The sequence below is a fragment of the Vespula pensylvanica genome, chromosome 22, assembly GCF_014466175.1.
Source record: "Vespula pensylvanica isolate Volc-1 chromosome 22, ASM1446617v1, whole genome shotgun sequence".
Lineage (NCBI taxonomy): Eukaryota > Metazoa > Arthropoda > Insecta > Hymenoptera > Vespidae > Vespula > Vespula pensylvanica.
In genome coordinates this window covers 2,105,023-2,115,536 of record NC_057706.1, presented here as the reverse complement: position 1 = coordinate 2,115,536, position 10,514 = coordinate 2,105,023, and the positions used below count along the sequence as shown (strand labels likewise).

The following is a 10,514-nucleotide window of genomic DNA, read 5'->3' as shown; positions in this document are numbered from 1 at the left end:
AAAAAAAAAAAAAAAAGAAGAAAGGAAAGAAAAAAGATATAATTAATATATTACGATATAATTAACATTATTAGATTTATTAATGTGAGATATAATTGATATATTAATATTATAAATATATACTATTAATATATTACTTCCCCGAATAAAAAAAAAAAAAAAAAAAAAAAAGAAAAAGAACAAAACCTAAAGGAGAAAGGAAGAAAAAAATTATCCGAGCGAAAGCGACGGATCATTTAAGTTCGGTGAGAATCCTCGAGAGAAATCAGTTTCTTTTCTTCTTTACTTTTTTTATCTTCTATTTCGTCTTCGTCGAGGCGAGATATGATTTACTCGATCGTGCCGTGGGATTTTAACGAACGCTATGGTGATACTGGCTGCCATTGCAATCTAGTAGCGAGTTAACCCTGATTAGCCTTTATATTCGTGACAAGTGTACGCGAGCCGACCGGATGAATACGATTCCGCGAAATGACCTCTAAACCTTGTTTAACGCTTCATAATTCATTGGAAATCGTACTATCCAATTGCGTTACTTGAAACGTGTAAAAAAAAAAAGAGAGAGAGAATGCGTACGTACGTATAAGAAGAAAAAAAAGTAAAATAAAAAAGAAACAAATAATCAGAATAAAATCATTCCTCCAAATCGTTCTTTTTTTTTTTCGAATTCGTTTCGCGAACTTTTTTGCATAAAAAAGAAAACAATATATAAATGTTAGGTTTATTAATATTTGAATAAGTTAGAGATGGTGAACTGCAGCGTGATAGTGTTAAAAACGAAATATATTTTAATTATATCACATCTACGTGTTGAATATGATAGAATTGTAAGAATAGTCAGAATCATTCTTCCCTTCCTATCATTCTTTATTCCCACCACCCGTGTCACCCAACTCCCACTACATATCTACTGTGTAATTAAGATAATCCGAAAGTACCTGCACGTGCACCTCTTTAATCTTAAAAATACTTAAAATAGGGTTTTTATTTTAGAACAGGGATAGAGCGAGAGAGTACGTACGTGTGGGTGTGTGTGTGTGTAGGAGAGAGAGAGAGAGAGAGAGAGAGAAAGCAAACGTGACCGTAAAGGGTGTTTAAAAAAGTTTTAAGGAGGAAAAAAAAAAGAAAAATGATTAAAGATACGTCGATGGAAAATCTTAAAATTTATTCTTAATTTTAAATCTGCAAAAATGTTTAGATATGATAAAAATAATTTAAGAATATTACTTTTTAATTTTATTCTATTCTATTATATATATATATATATGTATATGTATTATATATACATATATGTATATATTATATATATGTATTTTATATATAGATATATATATTTATATATGTATATGCTTTATAAACACTGTCTAGGGTGCGTGAAAGAAACGAGTGTGAACGATATATATATGGAAACCGATAAAGAATGTTTGGACAAAGCGATAATATATACGGCGCGAATGAAAAATATTAGAACTAACGATAAATTCTTCTCATGAATTTTATAAGAACGATGAACACACACGGTTAAATATATCTACGTATCTATAACTATATTCGTGCGTACGAGTGCTCTTTATTAGAACAGAAGTCTATTTTTTCCTCTCGATTTTATGATGAATTTGATTAACCTGAATTACAAATAAAATTAAAAAGTGAAATCAATTTTTTTCTTTATTATTATTATTATTATTGTTTAACAAAGAGCAAGGTCAGACATTTTCAAGATCCACCGATCGAAAATATCTTTAAAAAAATTCCAAATTATCGAATAGAATCAAGTGCGAGATTAACGAAGTTTTAGGTTTATTGTTAAAATGAACGAAATCAATCCGTCAATTATTACCGAAGTATTTATTAATGAAGAACGAAAAAAAAAAAAAAAAAAAAAAAAAAGAAAAAACAGAAAAAAGAAAAAGAAAGAATCGACGTTCTAATCCAACGATTAGATACGAAAAAAAAAATAAACCACTCATAAATATCCTGTCTTTTCTATTCAAACAGAATGTTAATAATACTGTTACGTGTTGGCAGGCTAACGCACGAGTACAAAGAGCTATGCCCAACCAACCCAGGCACAGGCATTCCAAATAAATACACATTCTCCTTAAACGTATGTATGTATGTGTGTGTGTATATCTGTATATATGTATGCATGTATGTACGTACGTACGTATGTATGTATGTATGTATGTATGTATGTATGTATGTATGTATGTATGTAGAACTAGCACGAAAGCTTATTTCTTTGCTGTCGTATACGATGTTACGCTGTCACCCTCACCCCCTTACTCCCACCCTCAACACATTTTTCATTTTATTAAAAAATTTGCTATAACGCGTTAAGCCTTGCTTCTTTCCTTTTTTTTTCCTTTTTTTCTTTTTCTTTTTTTTTTCTTTCTTTTTTTGTTGCTGTTTTTTCCTGTTGTTTTGTTTATTCGTTTGTTTGTTCGTTTCTTTGTTATTGTTGTTGTTGTTGTTGTTGTTGTTGTTGTTTTCTTATTTTTTTGGGGGGTTTTTCTTTTTATTTTTTTTTTTTTTTCATTAAAAATTTAATTACGACACAGCGACTCGATCGATTTTATACGATATTTAATCGCACTCTCCCATATGTACCTTTGATATCAGTTTTGTCTATCATACCTTTCTTTCTTTCTTGTTTTTTCTTATAATTAATTCTCCGCACGAATAATACGACGTAAATTGCTTTAAATTTGTAAGATTCAAGCATGAAATATCTTACGCGTTATTATCGTTAATGACAAGCGTCGATGAAAGTTGCACGTTATCAACATTTATAAATGAGACTATATAAAAAGAATCTTTTCTTTTTTTACATTGTACTCGATCGAACAACGAAGTCTGACGATGACAAGGGAGTATGTATTCTGAACTGAAATCGATATAAAATATCTCCGTTCGAAAACTTTGCAAATCTCATTTCAATCAATGACAAATATCGTTTCTTTTTTTATTGATATAAATTTTTTTTCTTTCTTTCTTTCTTTCTTTTTTTTTTTTTTTGTTACTTTCGTTCAATCAAAAATCAAGTAGAAATCACAAACGTTTATTGCATTAAGAAAATACAAAGAGGATATTATTTTGATCCGTTATTTATGGAGACACCTTATATACAGCTGACGTTTCTATCATAAAAGAAAAAGCAAACATATTTTTTACATACGTTTGCTGACGACAGAATTATTATTTTAGCTATCGGGAAATTCAAGATAACATTACACATATATATTAGAACAACATCTGATAAAACTATTTTGAATATTCGCGAAACAAAAACTTAGATAGATAGATAGAAAAATATATTACATTTGCATTAAAGGAAAGTTATTTAAAAGTTTCTAATATAATTCTAAACAATATTATCATATATCTGAAATATATAAAATAATTGGATTCTCTCGGTTAAAATTAAAACTATCGTATGCATATTTATTATTTAAATAGACAAATCGATCAAATAAAAAATATTCAACGAGATAAAAGTAATTATGATTTTGAAGTTATACGTAAAAGGTGAAATCTTCGAACGTTTTCAAACTTATATTTCAAAATTAAAAGATATTACTTTTTCATTTATTATACGTATTTATTTTTTTTTTTGTAATGTACATAGGGTTTATTTATTAATTATAAAGAACTTATATACTATCGTATGTATTTGTGTAATAACGAAATTCCTTAAGACTATGAAATTAAATCATATATATATATATATATATATATATTTTAAAAAAAGTATTTTTATCGTACAACCCAACAATAATTGCAAATAAATACAATGTAATACTTAATTTGTATATATATATATATATATATAAATATATAAATTATAAATATATATTATAATTTATTATATATTAATATTATTTATATATAATATACATATTAATAATATTAATAATAAATTATTAATTATAATACTAACAATAATAATAAAGAACCGTCTAATCAATCTCAATTAAAAAATAAATAAATAAATAAATAAATAATAATAATAATAATAATAATAAAGACCCATACAATCAGGCCAATATTCGAATAAATAGAAATTTCATTAAAAAAAAAAAAGAAACAATAACAACAATAATAATAATGATAATAATAAATAAAAAACTTTATATGAATACGAAATTATGAATTTGATATTGCTTACGTGTAACACCGTGAACTATTGCTAACAAAGTCAGGTATGCTCTTTCCCGACACTCCGACAAACTGTTTATCGAGAATCTCTATTCGTTTGTAGAACTTACATACTGCAGAAGAGATATACGAACTATTATATAGACCTCATATTACACATATGCCTCGGGTTCAAAACAGAAACTAACTGTTCGAGGATATGACGAACTAAAAGGACAATGTATTCACAAAACTTGATACTGAGGAAAGCATCCTAAGAGAACATTTTAGAACCGATGTAAAATCTACGATTATTAAAGTTAATATCAACGCTTATGATGTTGTCCAACAAAGTTTTCATATATCATACTTTTTCATTATCTTTATTCTGGTAATTTTTATATTTACTTATTTATATCCTTCAACGAAATTCTCACGTTGCAAAAAAAGAAAAAAAAAATTGTATGTAGTAAGAAATAAAAAAAAAAAAAAAGAAAAAAAGAAAGAAAAAGAAAATTACGTAGGTTCTCGTGAGTGTTGAAAGAACAAAGTGTTTGGGAAATTTTTTGTTTTGTGTTGTTTTGTTTTGTTTTGTTTTGTTTATTTTTCTTTTCTTTTTTCTTTTTTTCTTTCCTTTTTTTTCTCAGAGAAAGCAAAATGAATCGAAAGATATAATAAATTCTACGGTGTCGAATTATACGTATGAAAAATATTTTCTTTCTCGTCCGATTTGATTACATGAAGTTTAATATAATGATATCTTTCGACGGTCTTTTAATTTCCTAAGAAAGAGAATAAAATGTTATTAAAATTCTTGCGATATCAAGAGCCGTTCGTTGGAATTTTGGTTTGAAAAATTTTGTAAAAAAATTAGGCTCGTTTTTTGAAACGAACTCTCGCATTTCTTTTTACCCAAAATTTAAACGTTCGAACTACTCGAGGACAAGCGTTGAAAATTAAAATTGGAAGAAAAAGAAAATAGACTGAAAACTGAACAAGAAAAAAGAAGAAAAAACAAACAAACAAAACAAAAAGATGTGTCAAAAGGCTCGTCGTTTTGCAAGACAGTAATGGAATTTCGAGAATTATTCCATCAATAAAAAAAACTATCTGCGTTTCGAAGGCTTCTTGGATTTTCGCGGAGAGATCGAATCCAATGCGTGACCGGATTGAACGAAAAAAAAAATATATATATATATATATATATATATAAATAAAAGATCAAGTAACAACGTAGAATTATTATATCGAAAAACTGTGATTTATACTTTACATAGAAGTGAGATTTCAAAACGTAGAAGTGCGACTTTCAAAAAAAAAAAAAAAAAAAAGAAAAGAAAAGAAAAGAAAAAAAAATCGTACTATTTTTCCGAGATGACCGATTAATTTTTTATTTTTTTTACTTTCTTTTTTTTTTTTTTTTTTTTATTTCATTTTTTATCGAAACAATAACGACGAGATCAATACGAGTCGATACGATTTCTAAGCATAATTTAATAACGATCGTCTGTTAGAATGAAATCGTAAGTAAATATCGAATGGCGTTGATCGAACCAGATTAAAGTTTCCTTTTCGCAGAACAATCCCAAATTCTTTTCGTAGTCGTCGATATTCGAAAAGAGAATAGTTTGACGGTTCGCCTATCATCTGAAATGTCATTCGCGCGAGATATCTCGAAGCACTCGAGCATTATGAACTTCGGAAATCTTTCGAATGATTCGAGTGGCTCTTTCGAGTGACGATAAAGACGTTACTATAATAGTTCGATAGTTCTCGCTGACTGACGCAAGATCTTCCGAGTTAAATTCGTCTCTTGTTCGTCGTCGTCTGTCTCTGTCATATCGGGATTTGTCAAGAAGAAGGATTGATTCGGTCGGTGGATGAAAATTAAGGAAAGAAAGAAAAAAAGGGAAGAAAGGAATTTGAAAAATTAAAAAAAAATTTTTTTAATGTCCATAGTTTTAGAATTACAACATGAAACGTTGAACTTTAAGAATCGATAAATCAGAATTATTTAAACATTAAGGAACACGCGTTAGAGAGATATACGGGTCGTTAATTAATTCTATGTCACGTTTTGAACCAACGCAGTCCCTCTCTCAATCTTCTTTTCCCGTTGATCTTGATCATCATTAACGCGAATTTTCTCTGACATTTTCAAAATATTCAAAGTTTCATCAACGGTTAGAATTTCGAGGTCGGGAATTCTCCTAGAACGGCTAATTGTTTTTGACGTCATAAATCATGGATCGTTGAACGGCCATCCAACAAGGGGCCCATGCCAACGGACGTCCGAAAGTTTTCGGAAAAACGTGATGTTGCTAAAATAGAGAAATGAACAGAGAGAGAGAGAGAGAGAGAGAGAGAGAGAGAGGAAAATGGTGAATGCAAGCTGTGACGTTGCTAAATCTCTGACTATGTTAATGCACGTTTCCTCGTGGATTGCATAAGAAGCTTCTAGCTTTCGTTCGTATCCTTTTTTTAATAGAATGAAAATAAAAAAGAAAAGGAAAAAATATATATATATATAAAAAAAACCATTTGAGAAAAACTATACGGAGGATCGTTTATCTGAGAATGAATTATATATAGATTTTCCTTTCTCTCTGTCTGTCTATTTGAAAAAAAAATCTATTTGAGAAAAACTATATCGAGGATCGTTTATCTGAGAATGAACTATATATAGATTTTCCTTTCTCTCTCTCTCTCTCTCTCTCTCTCTCTCTCTTTTTCTTATCTTATCTAGCAAAAAAATAAATCTTCTTTTTTTCCCTCTTTTCTTTCTTTTTTTTTTCTTCTTCTTCTTCTCTCCTCCAATTGAATATCAATGCTTATCTCTTTCGAATCGAACGATTTGTTGCAACATCGTTTACAGATAGGTACATAAAGAACTTAAGTATTTACTTACTTACTTACTTACTTACTTACTTACTTACTTACTTACTTACTCTCTTTCATTTAAAGATGACGCGATTGGCGAGTCAGAGAAGCTTTCTCTCGTTCTAATTTTCCACGTCGGAAACATTCCGTTGAAACTCTCACAAATTGATGGGATGGGGGTGGTAGTTGGTTGAAGAGGGAGAACAGAGGAGAAACAGGAGGGATGAAGAGAGAAAGAAAAAAGGAAAGAACTCTCGGACAAATGAGAAATCTTCGTTGACGTGGACCAACCAACCAGGCAAACTATGCAATCCAAGCAACCTATCTAAAACTACTCCGAAGCGAATCTTTCGTGTGCTATTCCATCCAAATTAATTTCAGTCGTCCGAAACCACTGTGGAAAAGAGGGGTTTGTTCGGGGTGGGGATGAGGGGAAACAAGAGAGAAAGAAAATTATTATTCCGGTCCGTTATTGTCTTTTTAATCCGTTCGAAATAAAGTCGGAATTTTATAAGAACTTTCTTACTCGACCTTCTCTTTCTTTCTTTCTTTTTTTTTTCCTTTTTTTTTTTTTTTTTCTTTTTCTTTTCTTCTACTTATACAAGATAGATAGAGAAAAAATCCAATGTAAAGTTTGGTTCGTTTTGGTTTCATTCGTTTGGTAAATCGTACGTTTCGTTCGTTTAGTGAATCTCGTGATAGATGATATCATTTTTTAAATGAAAGTTATTTCGATCGATATCGATACTATTGATGATAATTATATTCAATTTCAGAGTCAATACCATAGTACTTAATCGAGAAGTATCGATGTATATGTTTGTGCGTGTATGCGTGTGTGTGTGTGTGTGTGTATGTGTGTATTGAAATTTTAGTTACTTTGTATCAATTTTCAGTATTGATACTTCTGGAATCGATATCTAATTGAAATTCGTGTTTACATCGAATTAACAAACTTTTGTGTATCTCATTAAGCTATCGAAAATCGTTTGATATTTCTACCAAACTATCGATTAAAGAAAAAAACGAACGAACGAGAAACTACCTTAGCGAGTAACTAATAAAAATTTATTTAATAAGAGAAAGAGAAAGAGAACAAAAGTACGAATAAAAAAAAAATAAAATGTTCGTAATTAAATTTTCGTAAAAATATGAAATGAAAGTATATCGTTGCGATAACTTTGAACTCGTCGATCGATAATTTCATAAAAATTAATCAAACGGAATTATCAATAATTTTGATATCTACGACTTAGATATTATTCGATACATAGTTATCGTAATTTGTCGACTGGTATCGATTTGACATCGTTTTGATATCGAACTGTTCCTTTCTAAATAACTTTTCTAAATGATATTAATAACATAAAACTTCAATAATCGTTTCGTGATTCTGCCGAATCTCGTAATTCGTAAAATCTCGTAATTCAGAGGAAATACCTGCAAATGTTTCTTTTTTTTTTTTTTTCTTTTGCTTTTTAAGTACTTAAAAATTCTCATATTTCGTAAACATATTTCGAAGCATCGTTGATGTAAACTAATAACTTGTCCAATACATACTAGTTATCATGGCGATGCATACGCGTATTTTATGCATGTAAATAAGAGATACAAGTATTTATGAAATCGATGACAATCCGTTCGGTTTCGCAATGCAGTATCAAAAAAAAAAAAAAAAAAAAAAAAAAAAAAAAAAAAAAAAAAAATTAGAAGAAGAAGAAAAAAAAGAAATAGTAGACGAGAAAAAAATAATAAGAGAAGAGAAAGGTAAATAAAAAATAAAGAATAAAAAAAACGAAAAGAGAGACGAATAAAATAAACGAAAAAAAATATATATATATATATATATACATATATAAAACGAGTGAAAATATTTCTTCAATGTTATCAGATTTTCCTCTCGCGTTCGATAGCCTTTCCTCCGTTGGAATTCGTAACTACGTCACGAAAACGACGATTTTGATATCGAAAGGGCAAAAGATCGAAGCGCGTTGAGAATAACGAGACACCAAACTCTTTTCTTTCGATCTATTTTCAACACAAGTGATATATATATATATATATATATACACAGTATTTACTTGTGTGTATTGTGTGTGTGTGTGTGTTTGTGTGTATGTGTAATATAGTCAGTCATATTTCTGTTTTTATAAATATTTATTATACCCAGCGCATGTCAGGAATATATGTATATGTATATTTATATATAGTGTGTCCCTAACGAAAAGTGTCCAGCAGAATTTTTCTAGCGATTCTTTTTTTTTTTTTTTGCTCCTCTTTCTTTTTATTTTTTATTTTCTTTCTTTCTTTCTTCCTTTTTTTCTTTTTCTTTATTTTATTTCGAAAAAAAGGAACAACGTGACAGGTCAATTTTGTTTTCGAGGGGATGTCGGTTCTTATCATAAATTCATTTACTTTCGACTAATCCTCTAAGAAGGGTGACGACCCTCGTAAAAATCTTATATATGTCTTTCAACAGGGGTTCAACGAATGACGTATCATTTGAAATGTCTTTTAATTCTACGTACGATGACGATTTTTTTTTTTTTTTTTTTTTTAATTCATTTGGAATTAATAATTCACGATAAAATGCATTTCGAAAATGATTCGTGTTTTTATTAAATTACAAAAGAAAAAAAGAATAAATGTTTATCACAGTTTATCACCAGTAATAAAATCTTTACAACATCTTTTCTTTCGACATATTTAACATAAATAATATATATATATATATATATATATATATATATATTAGTTCGTAGATATTATTAGGTAAATATTAGTTTCCTTCACGTAATTTCAGCCATAACGTAATTTCCTGTTTTCGTAGCTATCCTAACATGATAGGATATGAAAATGGAAATTCGAACTGTAAAAACATCGGGTTGTTTAAGGAAGACAAAGGGTTGGTTAAACAAAGTAAACTTTAAAATCCTCCGAAACGTATATAACCTGAATATAGTTTACTTATGCGTATAAATCCGTACGAGTATTTAACTATATATATGTATATATATATACGTAAATATGTAATACGTCTCGAAAGTTACGTATATACGTAAAACATATCAAAAATTTTCCAAGAGAAGAAAATTTTTTGTTCGAGTGAAATGAAACACTAAGAGAAAAATTCAAAATTAACGATTCTATCCAACCATTTGTTTCTTTGTTCCTTTTCGACCAGGCAAACGCTTCTTTACTTTTCAAAATACTGTATGTTTGATACAATGTATATTTTCCATGTATATTTCGCGCTTATGGAAATATACGAAGTATATACAACATATCCAGACATGTATCATTTAAACGTTATTAATTAATTATCATATATATAATTTTATCCATTCATATTTACACCTATATCATATATAACATTCTTTATTATTCAAAAAATATAATGAGATATAATAATAAAAGATATAATAATTTAAAAGATATGAAAGATATAAAAGATATTTTTTATTATCATCGATAATACGTAAATTTGTATTATAATT

The 10,514-nt window shown here is 28.5% G+C and overlaps 1 protein-coding gene across 9 annotated transcripts in view; it reads left to right on the top strand.

The window, feature by feature from the left end:
* The window catches only part of LOC122636535 (growth factor receptor-bound protein 14-like), a 426,705-nt gene that overhangs the window by 88,511 nt on the left and 327,680 nt on the right, over window positions 1-10,514 (top strand). For 2 of the 9 annotated variants that reach the window (XM_043827861.1, XM_043827862.1), the window contains exon 2: window positions 2,029-2,107. The exons of 6 other annotated variants lie outside the window; for them this stretch is intronic. The gene's annotated coding sequence lies outside the window, so the exon portion shown is untranslated. Of the gene's footprint in view, window positions 1-2,028; window positions 2,112-10,514 lie in introns of all 9 variants that reach the window. One more of the 9 variants, XM_043827864.1, reaches the window with a different exon arrangement.